The following is a 15,127-nucleotide window of genomic DNA, read 5'->3' as shown; positions in this document are numbered from 1 at the left end:
CCGGGGCGTTGTCCCCTCGGGTAATGTGCAATATATAAACATTTTCAAAGTACTTGGCCAGAGAGGAGGCTTTGTGGAAATATTGTAGCAGATGGTCGTCTTTCACTTGAACTTCATCATTCATCTGCTCTACCACCAACTGTGAATCCGTTCAACAGGTTAGCCTTCGTGCCCCCATGTCTTTGGCCAGCTCGAGTTCGGCCACCAGAACTTCATACTCCGCTTGGTTGTTAGATGCCTGGAATTGAAACGTAAGGAGTGCTCCAGTAGAAATCCGTTCGGTCCTTCCAAGACTATTTCGGCCCTACTACGGGTCCGTCCGGATGCGCCATCGACGTACAACACCCACTCAAAAATGGAGCTTGTTGGATGTAACTCCGTCGCGAAATCTACAAAGTGTTGACCTTTGACCGAACCCCTCGGCTCATACCGAAGGCCAAATTCTGACAATTCGACCGCCCAACCTACATACGGCTAGCCAGGTCGGGTTTTCTCAAATTTTTCAAGATAGGATGATCTTTTCGGACTACAACCCGATGGCCTTGGAAGTACGGCCATAGGCTCCTACCCGCATGAAGTAGCGCCAACGCTACCTTCTCTACTTGAGCATAGCGAGTCTCAGCGTCTTGGAGGGTTCGACTTACAAAATAGACGAGCTTTGGTTTGGGTTTCTCTTGGAGGAGAACAACACTAACGACTTCCTCAAATATTCCCAAGTAAATCTACAGATCTTCCTTCTCGACCGGTCGATTCATGATCGGAGGGCTGGTTAGTACTTCCTTCACCCTTGCAATGCTTCTTCGCATTTTGGGTCCCATTTATCTCTTGAAGCCTTCTTCATCTTCTTCAAAACGGGCCAGATGCGTTCGACCATCTTGGGTATAAAATGAGAAAGGGTGGTCAGTTTGCCTATTAACCGTTGAACTTCCTTCAAGGTAGAAGGGCTCTTCATTTCTAGAATGGTCGAACATTTGTCCGGGTTGGCTTCGATCCCTCGGGCTGTCAACATGAAGCCTAAGAATTTTTCCACGCTTACGCCAAAGGTGCACTTTGTTGGGTCCAACTTCATTCTGAAGCGCCGGATGTGACCGAACACTTCTTCAAGGTCCTTCACATGTTGAGTCTCAAATTCATACCGTACCACCATATTGTCGACGTACACCTCCATGCATTGTCCGATATGATCTGCGAATATCTTGTCCATTAGTCTATGATAAGTTGCTCCGACGTTTTTGAGGAAAAAGGCATGACCTCGTAGCAATAGTTTGCCTTCTTAGTAATGAAGGCAATGCTCGTCTAGTTAGGGGCATATATAGGTATTTGATTTAAAGCCTGAATAGGCATCGAGAAAACTCAGCATTTTATGGTCGGACGCCTCGTCCACCACGTCGTCAATGCTTGGCAGAGGGTGAGCATCCTTAGGACAGCCTTATTCAAGTCCGTGTAGTCCGTACACATGCGCCACTTCCCGTTGGCTTTTTTCACCATGACCACGTTGGCGAGCCAAGTGGTGTATGTCACTTCACTGATGAAACCCGCTTCTTTTAGCTTGGCTATCTCCTCCTCAACGACCTTCCCCTTTTCGCTCCCTATTCGTCTCTTTTTCTAGGTGATCGATCGCGCCTTCTTAAATAGTGATAACTTATGAGACAAGACAGAAGGATGAATTTCCAGCATATCGACAGCTATCCACACGGAGAGGTCACAATTGTTCCATAGGACCGTTTGTAGGTCTCGCTCGGCACCCCTGTCCAAGCCCCTTGCCATCATGGTGACTTGAGAGTCATTTTTTTCTAGCCTGATCGGCTGTAGTTCCACTAGAGGCTCCATCCGATCGTCGATATTCATTCAGGGGTCTAAGTCCGCCATGACTACCTCCAATCTAGAGGTCTTCCTCCTGGTTGAATGAGGGTACAATTTCAGCGCTGCGACATAACATTCCCGAGCCGCCCTTTGGTCTACGCGGATGATGCACATATCTCCCTTATCCGTCAGGTACTTCATGGTAAGGTGTGGAGTCGACACGATGGCGCCAAAGGCATTGAGGCATGGTCGGCCGAGCAACACGTTGTATGAGGTGTTCGCTTCGAATAGTAAAAATCGCACCCTCTTCTCATCGCCTCCCCATCCAGCCCCGAGTCGTGTATGCAGATCCACATAACCTCTTGTGTCCACCCTCTCCCCGACGAATCCGACTATTTTCTCATTGTACAGGACAATTAAATCTTCTTAGATATCCATTTTTTTGGAACGTCTTCCAATATAGGATGTTTATTAAGCTGCCCTTGTCAACCAACACTTTGCTCACACTATAACTCTATATCTCAGCGGTGATAACCATGGGGTCATCTTGGTCCGGGTCAAGTGCGTGGAAATCTTCGTCGGTGAAAGTGATGGGAGGCATGGTCTGTCTCGGCTTGTCGACAGCGTGGACCGATCGTAGGGCTCTAACGTGCCATTTGTTGGCGGAGGCGGAAGACCCCCCTTTAGCGAATCCGCCCGAAATCGTATTGATGTGCCTGTGTAGAGGTCGGTCATTGCTTCTGCTACGGCTCCGACTTCTACGTCGCTGCTACTGGGGACGGTCATTCCTTTCATTCCTGTGGCGTCTATCTTCGTGTCCGAATGAGCTTCTTCTGAGCGGACTACGTAGGGGCCAAGTCAATTGTTCCGTCAGTCGATCTACCTCTATGTACTTCTTGAGCTGACCCGCCCAGATCAGCTCCTCAATTTTGTCCTTTGGTCACACACTCCTCAGTAGTGTGGCCCATGTTCTTGTGGTACAGACAATGTTTATTTTCGTCCGCCCTTGGTGGTGTCAGACGTCGCTTGGGTTCCGGCATCAGCTCGACATTGAGTGCTTCTTTAAGTATCTTAGCCCGGGAGGTGTTCAATGGGGTGTATTGTTGAAAATGAGGTCCTCTAGGCGGTTCTTTTGATTTCAACCCACCGATTTGCGACATTTTGAGTTCTTGCTGCTGTGATAATTGGTTTCCGTGCTAGGTTGCATGCCCGTCCGAATCTTATTCAATAACTGGGTTCTGCTCCTTCCTATCGTTACATAGGCTTAGGCTACTTCTTATGCCGGAGCAGAATTAAGGCTTTCGTCTTCGCATTTTCTCTAAGGCCTATTGAACGGACTGCTACATAAGGCTATATTTATCCGCCGCTGATCTGATCCCGCTTTAACCTGGCCTATCGTGAAGAAAGAAAGTCACCTCAAAATGGGCCCCGACCCCTATGGAGGGCGAGTTCAGAGTTAAGACCCTTTACCCGCCTGACAGTCTTTTGATATCGGTCCATAAACACCTTCAATGTTTCCTCCTTTCCCTGTTTGAGATTCACCAGCTCAAAAATAGTAAGGTCCTGAGTGTTGCTGCTTGCAAATTGACGGTTAAACATACACCGTAAGCCCTTGAAGTTCTCAATGGAATTGAGGGGCAGGAAGTTAAATCATTCTAACGCCTTTCCCTCCAGCGATAAAGAGAACGCTCGACACCATATAACATTACTGCTAGTGCGGAACGCCATCGTGTTGGTGAAGGTCTTGATGTGGGCCTCTGGGTCGGTCGTCCCGTCATATACTTTGAATTATGGCGGAACGAATTGTTCGGATATGTGAACATTCATGATTTCTTAGACGAAAGGTAGTAGGACGGACGAACTTTCGACCTTTACTACCAATTGTTTACTCACAGCGATACTCTCGGAAAGGGCGGACTTTGCCTTATTCCCCCGTCTCTAGGCTAGGTCGGCTTCCACGTCTCATCCAGCATACTACTCTGTTAAGTTCCTTCTCCCTGAGTGGTCTTGTCGCGCTCTTCCTCGCCTTTCTCTCCCGCTTCTATGCTCTTTTCTTTGGCAATCCGAGCTGAGCACTTGGTCCAAACGACCGCTAATTCCTCCTCATGATGTTGCTGCATCTCCTCCATCTTTTGTTGCAACATCCTGATCATCTTCGTTGGGTATTTTGTTCTCATGTTTCTCGTGGTCACCATTGAGTTTGTCAAGTCACTCGGCCTCACGGTAGGCGCCAAAATGTTTCGGTTGTGAGGTCGAGTCACTTCTAACACCTTCACAATTTGCTCTCTTGTGCCGTCCGGTCTCGCTCTTGGATCTCCTTCTTCACTCTTCCGTCCGGAGGTACACCTGCCAAAGGTTCTCCGATGCTTAAGTTAGTAGATAGTCCGTTCGGTAGGTTTAAATCAACAATAAATGCACAGTAAATGCGAATCACCTACCTCTTACCTTTGACTTGTATTTACGGTTTTCGTTATGGGTTTTGAATCAACAAATCTTAATCTAGGCCCAATCACAATCCAATCACCCATAATCAACGTTTTACCTTAATCATGACACAAACTTTTGCTTGCTGCCAACGATCGGCCGACCATGCTCGATGTTCACCGACCGTCTACGGTAACCGTCCCGACACCATTGATGAAATTGTGAATAAAAATACATAATTTATGTACAAATGTAGGTGTTATTACATCTTGGAAGTAATATGCGTTTAAACATTTAGAATATTATTAATTAATAAATTGAAAAATTAAATAACCTAGTCATGGTCGAAAGCTAAATGTAATTGGGCCAGAAAGGATCACTGTGCAATATATGAATGGGCTCAAACTCTTTACGCAGTGCAAAACAAATTAGGCAATTACTTCCTGCATTCTAACATTTTCTTCATACACCTTATCATTTTTCCTATTTCCTCCTGAATTTATTTTCCGGAACATAATAAATAATTTCGGATTTTTTTTTCGAAAATCAATCATCCCTTCTTTTATGGAAAATATTTTCTGGAAGTTTTTTATGAGGTGGAAGGAGAAATTTGATGGATGCAGAAAGCTTTGCCCAACAAATTTTCATTCCATCATAGTGCAAAAGCCAAATTCGTTTTCTATTCCATGAATATATAATTTTTTTAAAATTATTAATTTGAAAAAAAAATAACTTTTAGATTATACAATCTAAAATTCATTTTTAACATTAACATTCAAAAAATAAAAATAATTTTCAGATTATATAATTCAAAATTTAAATATAACTTCTAATTATGCAATTTGTAAATCAAAAATAACTTTTAAAAGTTAGAGAAAGTTAAAAAAAAAATTGTATAATTTGAAAGTTATGTTTGACTTCTGAATTACAAAATAGTAATTAATTTACAGACTGCATAATCTTATTCTATTTTACTTTATTAAACAATTCAGAAGTCCCTATTAAAAAAAATTATTTGTGTAATCCAAAAATATTTTTCATTTCTAAATTAAATAACTAAAAGTAATTTATAAATTTCAGATAACATAATTGAAAATAAATTTAATGACTTTCATATTACAAAAATCTAAAAATAGAAAAAAACTTTTTATATTGATAAAAGTGCAGGAGAAAAATTATGAAAGTTCAAAAAGTATTTGTCGTGACAAAACCATACTACTGATGAAAGTTAAAAAATTATAGTATTTTGATATGTCGAAAATGGTCTTGTTAATTGTAGCATTTAATAAAACTACTTTGAGGTAGCATTATATTAATCATACCATAAAATAATGATGTGGTCAAGATGCGTAATGCTAATTAGTTTGTACATGTCAACATTATACAAAATAAGCTTAAACGTGTTACAGAAGCAAAACTCTTCTTGGCACATGCACGTACGTGTCTAGCAGATAAGCATGTTTTAAAACTTTGCTGAATTTTTTATTCACATAAAATAGCATTCAACAAGGACACATGGACCTTATAAAACAACTATATTGTTTGTTTGGTCGTGTTCGCATTATTCTCTAGTACGAAATGTTTGTCTTTCTCTTTTAATGGAAGAACCAGTTTAAGTTATCTAAATTGTTTAAATTATTTGCTAATCAATTTATTCAAACAAGTAATTCCATTTTACTAAACCTAAATTAGAACAATAATTTAACTCTGGTACCTTTTAAAATAATTCAATTTTTTTTATGTAAATCAATTTATTCAGATTTGGGTTAATTTAATTTTGTTCGAATGGTCATATGTTTTTTGGTAATAGAATTTAAAGTTAAATATGTTTTTTATCCCGATTGGGAGTGATTTCTATTTGAAAGTGTTGTTTCTTAATTTTATTTTAGAAATTATTGAATATAATTTCTTCTGAATGACGATAAATTTTTTATATGTATCAAAATGTGTGACATTGCACTTTTTATATGTTTTGTACACATGACAACCTTGGTCTTTCTCCTCACTATTTTTACCCAATGAAACAAGAGCCACCACCACTCACCTTCATTTATCCAATGTCATCTTCATTATCATTCACCTTCACTTCTCAAATTATCATCTCCACTACCATTCACCTTCTCTCTTCCGCTTTTCTCCTTCTTCACCATTCTCATATTTTCATTCGTCTTCCTCACCCATAAAATCACGACATCACACATAAACAAGGAAATGGTGGTTGTTGGCACTATTTTGGCATCTTACGTGGACAACAACGGAGAAAAGTGATGTTAATGACATTGTAAAATGTAGGTGAGAATGAAAAACATCTAAAGCTACATGAAAACTTCTTAAATTGCATTAAACTGAAGTATTTACAATATTACTATTGGACGTCGAATAATCATCATCAAAAGTTATTACGGAAATTGGTAAATATGGTGTTCTGGGGCCTCATCATGTTAGACGACACTTAAGTCATAAACACCTCTTTATCAATTTCCATAATGACGCCTAACAATGATTATTTGATGCTCAAAGTAAACATATCAATTTAATGCAATTTAAAAGGTTTTCACATAGCTTTATATATTTCTCATTCTCATTTACAAATTACAACATTTTAGCAATGCATTCACATTTTATTATACAAACACTATGTCTCATTCATGACTACATCAACCAAATGAATTCTAAAGATTACAAGAGCTCATATAATCAATCCACATCAATATCAATCATAACTCAAAGCATCAATCCAATACCTTTATTTTATCTTAATTTAATTACACTCGTTCATTCAATCTCAAAATAATACTATCTTTCATATTGTTATTATAAGTTATCCAAATCATGGTAAAATTTCTTATCACTTCAAAACACATTCTCATGATTCACAAATTCAATTCAATTATACCAATCAAACCAATAACTCAAATAACATAATATGTAAACCCAACATAACCAACCATCTCAATACCTTTCTATCATACTTCACAACACCATTGAAATTCAATATAAATTCTCATCACTATCACATTTCAACAATAAGATTTCATCATTAATTTCACATAACTCATTCAAGAAAATCACCCTTATTATAAAGTTGAACAATGATTTAAAGTAAATCTTCATGTCATTGGTCTCATTCTTTCTCAATCATCTTAACAAATTTATTTTTTCAAAAAAAAAGCATGCAAAAACATCAATTTTATTTATAAATGACTAGCTTCCCTTACCTTGTAAACTTTTTCTAGCATTGCTTTTTTTCCCTAAATGACTTTCACCCATAAAATCACTTTATCTACATAACAGAAGGTCTAAACAACAATTAGGATACAATTTTAAGATCTCAATTAGAGGAAGTTTCATCAAGAACAAAGAGAGACAAGATATAGTCAAAAGGAAACTTGCATGTGACAGAAAACAAATTGTTCTATATAGAGAGAGAAAAACATAAATTCAAACTCACTTAAAAGAGAGATCAAATAGGAACTTTGATAGTGTTCTTCACGTACATCACTCATGTGGTGTTGGATCATAAAAAAAGAGGATATGAATGTGTTAGAGATTTGGGTGACAAAAGGAAGATCATTAAGGGAAACTAGGGTTTGAAATAAAAGAGGTTCTTGAAAAAAAATTTGGGACCAATCATTTCTAAAGTTAGGAAATCAAATATAATCAAAATTTCAAATGCTGACCAACTTCAATTTTGTATTATAATTGAAGAACAAAAACATATTTAACTCTAAAATTTATATTGGATATTACATTAATGAGTAATACTATTCAAAAATATTTTAATTCTTTGAAGTATATATATATATATATAATATTTCTATTAAACCTATAAAATTGAAATTATTTTAAAAAAGAATAATTTTTTGAAACCTACATTTATGGTTTAATTTATTTAATTTTTTCTTAGAAAAATCAAATTTTCTTATATAATTTTATTTCGAATATGTTTTCAAATGAATTTCTTTCTATGATATACCTCTTTTCTCTTACTTATGACTTCAAATTAGGGATGATAATGGGTTGGATCGGTACGATATTCGCCATGCAAAAAAACAATTGTATCGTTACTCGCCCCACTACTAGTTAGATATCCTCATAAAAAAAACACGGATTTTTTTTTTCAATTCACAAGTACCCCGTTAGATACTCATTTTCTACACGCGAATATTTTAAAAAAATATTATTTTATGAGTTTTTATATGAGATTCAAAATAAATTGCAAAAAAACACCAAATAATATTTTTTGTCAACAAAGGAAAATAATAATATATATCGACAACAAAACTAATGCAATGTTTTCCTTTTAAGTATATGATTAAAGATGTTTTCCCAATCCTCACAAAAAATGGGAGTTAACAAGGACTTAGATTAGAACGATGTTTTCTTTTTTGGACACATTGAAATTGAACTGTCAAATATATTCATTTTATATTTTTTTTTATTTGAGGGAAGAACTAGAGATGTTAGTTCTCTTGAAGTTTTTTCTATCTAAACCTGTTTGATTCTAATTTTGGATAGCTCTAGAAATTTTTGACATAATAATATACCATAAGGCCATGATGGTACCTTTGTAGAGGTTTGGAGTTGAAGTTGATATAACTCAATGCAAACATGCAATACTTATCTCAAACTATAATAAAGATCTATTTCATGGTACAAAGGATTAAGACACTAAAGAATAACAATTACAACACGAATCTTCGAATGTTAGAAACTCATCGTGGTTTAAACACCTTAAAACATTCATAACCCATAGGTTTGAAAGGTAAAGCATAATAAACATGAAATTGTAATATAAACAAATTTTAAAGCAAGAAAGAACATATACTCATCTGGCCAAACATTGAATATCTAACACATTGCAATAACAAAACACTTAAAATTATCATACAAAAAGGAATTGAAAGGGTAACATAAAGCATACCCGCTGAATCCTTTTGCTAGTGATGGGACACTTGGGTCCGTTAACCCTCTTCTTGTTGCTCTGCAAACGAGCTGTTGGAAATAAACAAAACAAAAGTTATTCTGTTACAGTGTGTGCGGTTGTGTATAAATAGACGTTGTAACTTTCATTTACAAGCTAATAAAGTTCTGAGGTATTATACAGTTTACCTGTGTGCATTTGTGAACTTTGACCGATTGTTTTCTGCATCCCGGTGTTGCTCCGCCGTGCGTGGTGGTAGTGGTGATCAACAGAAGTTGGAACCCTAACAGAGCGCTGCAACCCTTTCTCTCTCTGATTCTCTTCACTCATCTCACTTCTCTCTAAGCACGTGACTAATACGTATTAAAGAGAAAGTGTTATAAGTATGGGAATATACCTTTCTGCCCTTCTACTTTAATATGGTATCAAGAGCTTAGGTTCCTGTCCTGAGGTGTGAAAAGTGAGCATTGTATTCTGGAAGTGTGTGTATCCAGAACTGCAGAAAAGGAGGTTTTCTTTGACTGGGTATAGTTAAAAGATTCAGAAAGAAAGTAGCAAGAAAGGATGGTTGGAATAGGAGGAATTCAGGGGCCATTACCCGTGTTTGATGGCAAGAACTTTGCAGATTGGAGGATCAAGATGTGGGCTGTGTTTGGCTTTCAGGATGTGTTGGAAATCATTGAAGATGGAGTGCCTATGTTGAGTGAAAAGGCAACCCAAGAACAGAATAAAGAACACAAGATACTGGAGAAACTGGACAGCAAGGCCAGGTTCTTGATGTATCAATGTGTAAGTCAGAAAATTTTCAACAAGATCTCTAATGCAGCCACTGCAAAGGAGATTTGGGGAATGCTGATGAAAACCTACGGTGATGGAGATAGAAATGCAAAGGTTAAACTGCAAGCCTTGAGAAGGAAATTTGAAACTCTGATCATGGAGGAAAGTGAAACCGTGGCTGAGTATTTTGATAAAGTCCAGGAGCTGGTTAATAAAATGAGAGCTTGTGGTGAAAAGGTAAATGATGAGTACATAGTAGATAAAGTCTTGAGAACCCTAACTCCCAGATTTGACTATGTGGTGACTGCTATTGAAGAAACCCGTAGAAGAGAGGATATTGACAGTGAGGAATTACTACATTCACTAGAGGCTCATGAGTTACGTCTCAATGAACGTAGGCAATGTCAGGAGCAGGCCCTGCAGGCCAGAGCACAATGGAAAGGTAAAAAGGGGTTCAAGAAAGGCGAGAAAGGAGGAAAGAAAGGAAAAGATTATGTGGATCAGCAAGGAGAAGAATCCACTGAATCTGGAAAAGAGAAGAAGGCAAAGAATGCTGATGGAGAATGGAAATTTGATAAGAAAAAGGTGAAGTGCTATAACTGCCAGAAGTTGGGTCACTATGCAAAGGAGTGCTGGAAAGGTGAAGGGGCCAAGAATAAACCTAAAAGGGCTAATCTGGCCCAAGAAGAATCTGATTCAGAGGCAGTAATTTTGATGGCCTATGATGATGATAAGCAACCAGAAAGCACTGTGTGGTATCTTGACTCTGGCTGCTCAACTCACATGACTGGGAGAAAAGACTGGTTTGTGAGAGTGCAGAGAGTGGAAAATAGAAGGATTAAATTTGCTGATAACAGCGGTTTGGAGGCAGAATGCTCTGGCAGAGTAGCTTTGAGGGGTGAAGATGGTAGAGAAGTGGTTATTGAAGAGGTACTGTATGTACCTGGGTTAAAGACTAATTTACTTAGTCTTGAACAATTACTTCAAAAGGGCTATGTGATGAAGATGGAAAACAATGGCCTGAGCATTTTCAACCAAGAGGGAAAAGAGGTAATCCAGGCTGAAATTTCCCAGAACAGAACGTTTAAAGTGGTGATGGAGGCAGTAAACCATCATTGTTTTACTGCAATAGAAGAGGGAAATGAGTGGCTGTGGCATCTCAGATTTGGACATCTGAATTTTAAAGATCTATCAATGCTAAGTCAGAAGAATTTGGTGACTGGCTTATCAAAGGTAGATGTTCCAAGAACTGTTTGCAGGGAATGTGTCCAATGCAAACAGACCCGTGGCAGTTTTCAAAGATTTTTACCTCAGAAAACTGCAGAGAAAATAGGAGTGGTGTACTCAGATGTTTGTGGCAACAGGTATTTCCTACTATTTTTGGATGACTGGACCAGAAAATGTTGGGTGTATCTCTTAAAGAGAAAAGGGGAAGTACTGCAACATTTTCAGTAGTTCAAAAATATGGTTGAAAGGCAGAGTGGGAACAAACTGAAGACTCTAAGAACAGATGGAGGAGGAGAGTATATCTCCACTGATTTCAGAGACTATTGTGGAAAAGAAGGGATTGTTCATGAGGTTACTCCTCCCTACACGCCTCAACACAATGGGGCAGCAGAGAGGAAAAATAGAACAATCCTAAACATGGTGAGGTGCATGCTGAAAAGCAAGGGGCTACCTAGTTTCTTATGGGGTGAGGCTGTGTTGACAGCCACCTATGTACTAAATTTGTCTCCAACAAAGAGACTTAAAGATGTCACACCAGAGGAAGCTTGGTCAGGAGTGAAGCCAGATGTGAAGCATCTGAAAGTGTTTGGGTCCCTATGCTACAAGCATGTTCCAGAACAGCTGAGAAAAAAGCTGGATGATAGAGGAATTCCACTAGTGATGATTGGATATCATGTTACAGGAGGATACAAACTGTATGATCCTGTAACAGGTGCTGCTTCAGTCAGCAGGGATGTGAAAGTTGATGAAACTGGACAATGGCAGTGGGAGGATAAAGAAAGAGAAAACCCAACCATTGTGTTGGAGAGTGAACCTGCAGCAGAGTCAGAAGCATGCAGGAGGGAGGAGAGTGTTAGAAGGTCCTCTCGGGTTACTCAATTGCCAACCCGTTTGTGTGACTATGACCTAGCATATGATGCTACAATCTCATCAGAAGGAAACTTCGTTCACTTTGCATTAATAGCAGAAGCTGAACCTGTGAATTTTGATGAGGCAGTGAAGGATGAGAGATGGAACAGGGCCATGCAGGAGGAAATTGGGTCAATTGTGAAAAACCAGACGTGGGAACTGACTGAATTACCTCCTAACAAGAGACCCATAGCTCTAAAATGGATTTATAAGTCTAAAATAAATCCTCAAGGGGTTGTGACTAGATACAAAGCCAGGTTGGTGGCTAAAGGATTTTTACAGCAAGCTGGAATTGATTATGGAGAGGTGTTTGCACCTGTGGCCAGATTGGAGACAGTGAGACTGGTAGTTTCAGTGGCTGTACAAAACAACTGGGTTTTACATCAATTAGATGTAAAGTCTGCCTTCTTAAATGGTGACCTGGAAGAGGAAGTCTATGTGGTTCAACCTCAAGGTTTTGAAGTCAAGAAGCACATGGACAAGGTATACAGGTTAAAGAAAGCCTTATATGGGCTTAAGCAAGCTCCAAGGGCTTGGAATCAGAAGATAGATGGATTCATGGTAAGCATTGGCTTTGAAAAATGTGTGTCTGAACATGAAGTTTATGTTCAGTGTTATGAGAAGAAGGACAAGAAGGATATGGTAATTGTGTGCCTGTATTTAGATGATATGTTGGTTACAGGCAGCAGTGATGAGAGAATTAACAAGTTCAAGGCCCAGATGCTACAAGAGTTTGAGATGAGTGACCTGGGTAAACTGAGTTACTTTCTTGGGATTGAATTCACTACAACTGATACAGGTATGATGATGCATCAGTCTAGATACATTATAGACATGTTAACTAAGTTTAACATGGAGCAATGCAACTCTGCTATTACTCCAGCAGAGGTTGGCATAAAACTTGAGAAAGATCCTGAGGAAGAAGCTGTTGACCCGACTGAGTATAGAAGAATGGTTGGGAGCCTAAGGTACTTGTGCAATACAAGACCTGATATTAGCTACAGTGTGGGCTTGGTCAGCAGATTTATGCAAAACCCCAGAGTGTCTCCTCTGAATGCTGTAAAGAGGATCCTAAGGTATCTAAAAGGTACCACTGAATATGGAATTCTTCTGCCTAAGCATGGATCAGGAGGAGAGGGAAGAGTAATTGCTTACTCGGACTCTGACTGGTGTGGGGACAAGGGTGACAGGAAAAGCACAGCAGGATATGTGTTCTACTTTGATGGAGCACCTATCTCCTGGAGCTCCACTAAGGAACCTGTTGTAGCTCTGTCTTCATGTGAAGCAGAATACATCGCAGCTTGTGAAGCCACTTGTCAAGCAGCCTGGCTTGACTCACTGATGAAGGAGTTAAAGATTGAAGGGAGAGGGAAGGTCCGACTGCTTGTTGACAACAAATCAGCCATTGACCTGACTAAGCACCCTACCTCACATGGTAGGAGCAAACACATCGAGACACAATTTCATTTCATTAGAGAGCAAGTTAGCAAGAAGAAGCTGGAGGTGGTCTTCTGCAGATCTGAAGACCAGATTGCAGACATTCTCACCAAAGCACTGAAAGGGGATCGCTTTCTAAAGCTTAGAAAGCAGATCGGAGTTGAAAAACTGAAGCTTTCACCGATCAATTAGTGAAATGAGCTGAAAACTTTGATTTTATTCAGAATCATGTAATCTTTACAGTTTTGTTTAGGAGGAGTGTTGGAAATAAACAAAACAGAAGTTATTCTGTTACAGTGTGTGCGGTTGTGTATAAATAGACGTTGTAACTTTCATTTACAAGCTAATAAAGTTCTGAGGTATTATACAGTTTACCTGTGTGCATTTGTGAACTTTGACCGATTGTTTTCTGCATCCCGGTGTTGCTCCGCCGTGCGTGGTGGTGGTGGTGATCAGCAGAAGTTGGAACCCTAACAGAGCGCTGCAACCCTTTCTCTCTCTGATTCTCTTCACTCATCTCACTTCTCTCTAAGCACGTGACTAATACGTATTAAAGAGAAAGTGTTATAAGTATGGGAATATACCTTTCTGCCCTTCTACTTTAATACGAGCTTCCCACTTGCATCAAATTGAAATCAGAATGCTTACCTGTTGGTGGCTCACTTAGAGTTTTCTATTGAATCTTTATAGAGAACCTGATGACAAAGAGATACATAGAAGCCAAAAAAAGAAGTGCGCAGTAAATAAGATAACATGATGAGGATAAAAGTATAATTTCATTTTTTAAACGAGTAATGATACTCGCGGGTACGGGTAGTACAATATCCGAACCTGACCCGTTAATGAGCGAGTATTAAATTACCTACTACCTGCTATCTGCATGTATCTATTACTCATATCTACTATCTATCCACAATGGATTATATTCGCAAATACCTGCGAACACAGGTTATTTTGCCATCCTACTTCAAACCAAATAAGAGGAAGAAAGGTATAATATTCCAATTTTATATTTTATTAAGAAGTTTTTGGTTGACAAAAGGCCTGAAAGATAATTGTGGAAACATAACCTTATTATAACACCACCGTATTGATCTTGAAAAAGAAAATAAGCAAGGAGGGATGCGTGTGTTTTTCCAAGTGAAAGCAAAATTTGAAATGATAATATAAGAAAATAACAATAAAAACAACAACTATCTACTGAGTTTAAGTAGACAAAATAAAATTAGTTGCTTCATACTTTTTTCATTTAGATATTTTATTAGAACATGGTAGGGTCAAAGTCAATGGTCCAATGTTAAGTGAGTCTTTCAAGAGTTCAAAAACTATCTTTAACTTTAAGTCATTTCTTAGTTGTTCATTCAAACTATTCAAAAGGTATATGCAGGAGACACTCTGATACTAAAGTTAACTTAAAGTAGACCATTTAAATATTAACGATACAGTAAATGCATATCTCATATCTCCTTACCTCAAATCTATATTTATAAATTTTGGAGTAAACTTTAATTGAAAATGACCTAATTACATAATTATACTTTCCTTCTAATTTAACTAGTTATAAGGTTAATTGCCTTGATCACTAGTAATTTACTTTTCTAATTGTTTGACCTTTGGCTTGCTGTC

The sequence above is a fragment of the Vigna angularis genome, chromosome 9, assembly GCF_016808095.1.
Source record: "Vigna angularis cultivar LongXiaoDou No.4 chromosome 9, ASM1680809v1, whole genome shotgun sequence".
Classification (NCBI taxonomy): domain Eukaryota; kingdom Viridiplantae; phylum Streptophyta; class Magnoliopsida; order Fabales; family Fabaceae; genus Vigna; species Vigna angularis.
The sequence above is the reverse complement of the archived record's forward strand: the minus strand, read 5'-3'. Positions refer to the sequence as shown.